This window comes from Cebus imitator, unplaced genomic scaffold, assembly GCF_001604975.1.
Source record: "Cebus imitator isolate Cc_AM_T3 unplaced genomic scaffold, Cebus_imitator-1.0 Scaffold76, whole genome shotgun sequence".
NCBI classification, from domain to species: domain Eukaryota; kingdom Metazoa; phylum Chordata; class Mammalia; order Primates; family Cebidae; genus Cebus; species Cebus imitator.
In genome coordinates, this window is record NW_016107391.1 from 7484382 (window position 1) to 7487995 (window position 3614).

A 3614-nucleotide genomic window follows, 5' to 3' on the forward strand; every position below is an offset into this window, starting at 1 on the left:
AAAAAAATAAAAAAGGGGGAGCATAATTTCATTATCTATCAAAATTCTAGATACTTATTTTGACTTTAGCAATCACATATCAAAGAATGTATCCTACAGATACACTCATTTAAGTGCCAAATTTAGACATGAAAAAAAATTTGAAGTAGACTGGTGTGTCACAGCAAAAAAAAATTCAGAAATGCCTTCAATGGATAACAGTAGAAAACGTATGCCACGCATGGTGGCTCAATCATGCCTGTAATGCCAGCACTTTGGGAGGCTGACGCAGGCAGATCACTTGAGGTCAGGAGTTCGAGACCAGCCTGGCCAACTTGGTGAAATCCTGTCTCTACTAAAATATGAAAATTAGCCGGGCATGGTGGTGGGCACCTGTAATCCCAGCTACTTGGGAGGCTTAGGTAGGAAAATCGCTGAAACCCAGGAGGTGGAGGTTGTAGTAAGCTGAGATCATTCCACTTCGCTCCAGGCTGGACGATAGAGCAAGACTTGGTTTCAAAAAAAAAAAGAAACTAAACTGTCATTTGTCCAATCTGCTGAATACTAAGTAGAATAGGTAGAAGTTTAAATGAATGTGATGGATTTATATGATCTAAAATTAATGAATCTTGAAGGTTTATTGAATAAAAATATATACAGTATTCACTTATGTAAATAGATCATATGATATGTTTTCCATGGAGATGTACCTAAGTATGTAAATGTGCTGGAAATTCTGATATATACCAAGTGTTATATACCATTTTGAAGAGTAAATTTGAATATATATCATTTTTAACTATGTAAAAGTGAAGTGAAAGTATATGTGTCATATACACACTCAAGCTGATACAGGAAGATTTTAGCTTTACCAAAAATGTTTTTATTTTATTTTATTTTTATTTTATATTTTTTTGAGGCAGAGTCTCGCTCTGTCGCCCAGGCTGGAGTGCAGTGGTGCCATCTTGGCTCACTGCAACCTCCACCTCTTGGGTTCAAGCAAATCTCCTGCCTCAGTCTCCTGAGTAGCTGGGATTACAGTCACATGCGACCATGCCTGGCTAGTTTTTTTTTTTGTTTGTTTGTTTGTTTTTGGTATTTTTAGTAGAGACGGGGTTTCACCATGTTGGCCAGGATGGTCTTGATCTCCTGACCTCATGATCAGCCTGCCTCAGACTCCCAAAGTGCTGGGATTATAGGGTGGGCCACCGCGCCCGGCCTAATGTTTTTATTTTTTTTACAAGAAAAATAGATGCACATTTTGCTTGTGAAATAAAAACTAACTTAAAAACAGTAATCAGAATGAAAAAGAATGCTGGGCATAGGTTGTTTAAGCCCAAGAGTTGAAAGCAAGCCTGTCTCTCAAAAAGAAATATATAACATTAAAAAAGGCACAAAGGAAAAAGAGAATGTGGGTTTGTACATACAAAAATAGAAATGTCAAGATATTGTGATAAAAATAAAAAAGCCACGTGTAATTCCCCACTGCTTTTATTTGAAGTAAAAGCCAAAATATATGTTTATAAATGACATAGGAAAGCTTCTGAAGGGCATATAATTAACTGTAGAGTGGAACATATCAGGTTGTGCTTAATAGGTCATTTTATATCTTTCTGTACATTATCTTTTCTGTGTTAACTTTTCTAAGAGTATGTATTTGATCTGTAGTGAATTTATCATAAAAAATACAGAGAGAAACCTAAGCAGGCTAACCACAAAGCTTTATTAAATTAAGCACTCTAGAAAGAGGGCAGCCAGGCATGGTGGCTCATGCCTGTAATCCCAGCACTTTGGGAGGCTGAGGTGGGTGGATCTTGAGGTCAGGAGTTCAAGACCAGCCTGATTGATATGGTGAAACCATGTCTCTATTAAAAACACAAAAATTAGCTAGGCATGGTGGCGCGCACCTGTAATCCCAGCTACTGGGGAGGCTGAGGCAGGAGAATCACGACCACAGGAGGTGGAGGTTGCAGTAAGCTGAGCCAGCCTGGGTGACAGAGCAAAACTCCATCTCCAAAAAAAAAGAGGGCAAAGGAGTTGCTTGGTATATCCCAAAGATCTTTATGCAAAATAAGGTACATATAAAAATAGCCTCCGTCTTGACAATTAAAAAAGGTCTTAAAAAGCATATTAGGGGCCAGGCGTGGTGACTCACACCTGTAATCCAAGCACTGTGGAGGCTAAGGCGGGCGGATCACCTAAGGTTAGGAGTTCAAGACCAGCCTGACCAGCATGGTAAAACCCCGTCTTTAAAAAAAAAAAAAAAAAAAAAAAGCACATTAGGATGTACACTTCCCTTAATTTATAGCAGGTGTCTGCAGAAATAAAAATAGTTTTGAGGTCCATCAGTCTTCAACGAATGGGATCCAACAACTGTACCTTTTAAAACAAACACTAAAACACCGTTAGGTGCTCACTCTGACAGCTCATATACTAAAATTGGAATGATACAGAGAGATTAGCCTGGCCCCTGCATAAGGATAACACCTAAATTCGTGAAGCATTCCATATTTTAATTAAAAATTATAAAATAAAAACTGTTAGAATTAATAAATTCACCAAGGGTACATCATTACAGTGAAGAACAGATAAGAGATAAATTCACCAAGGGTACATCATTACAGTGAAGAACAGATAAGAGAGAGCTTCATCTGGCTCATGGATTGACCAATAGATTTCTTTTTTTTTTAGACAGAGTTTCTTTAGTTGCCCAGGCTGGAGTGCAGTGGTGCAATCTTAGCTCACTGCAACCTCCACTTCCCAGGTGCAACAGATTCTCCTGCCTCAACCTCCTGAGTAGCTAGGATTACAGGCATGTGCCGCCACACTGGGCTTATTTTTTGTATTTTTAGTAGATACAGGGTTTCTCCATGTTGGTCAGGCTGGTCTCAAACTCCCGACCTCAGGTTCCGCCTGCCTCAACCTCCCAAAGTGCTGGGATTACAGGCATGAACCACCACGTCTGGTCAACCAATAGATTTCAATGTGAAAGGGAAGGTTATTGGATCTTTATCTTTTTTACTTGCTATAGACTTCATATAAATAATTTTGCCATTGCAAAGAATATTATTACACTGGGCATGGTAATTCACACTTGTAATCCCAGCACTTTGGGAAGCTGAAATGGTAGGATTGCTTAAGTCCAGGAGTTTGAAACTAGCCTGGGAAACAGTGTAAAACCCTTGCCCCTACAAAAAATTAAAACATAGCTGGGCATGGTGGCATGCACCTGTGGTCCAGGTTACTTGGGAGGCTGAGGTGAGAGGATCACTTGAGCCCAGGAATTGAGGCTGATCATGCCACTGCACTCCAGCCAGGGGAACAGAGCAACACTCTGTCTCCAGAAAAAAAGAGAAGAAGAAAGAAAATTACTGCTCTACACCCCCTTACAGAGCAATTATATTTATTTAAATAAAAACTCAATTTGTGCAGCAGCAATGGACCCAGTCTTTACAAAGAAAATTAAAAATTAGCCAGGCATGGTGGCTCACGCCTGTATCCCCAGCTACTAGGGAAGGAAGCTGAGGTGGGAGGATCACTTGAGTCATGGAGGTCGAGACTGCAGTGAACTGTCATCGCACCACTGCACTCTAGCCTGGGCGATAAAATGAGACTCTCAAAAAAAAAAAAAAAAA

General features: G+C 39.7%; 1 protein-coding gene and 1 non-coding gene across 2 annotated transcripts in view; one reads left to right on the forward strand and one right to left on the reverse strand.

Moving 5' to 3' along the window:
* Positions 1–3614, reverse strand: part of SEC24A (SEC24 homolog A, COPII coat complex component) — an 84165-nt gene that overhangs the window by 20534 nt on the left and 60017 nt on the right. The gene's annotated exons all lie outside the window — the stretch shown is intronic.
* LOC119471858 lies at positions 2389–2494 on the forward strand. The gene has a single exon (XR_005200950.1). It is a non-coding gene; the product is annotated as a U6 spliceosomal RNA (small nuclear RNA).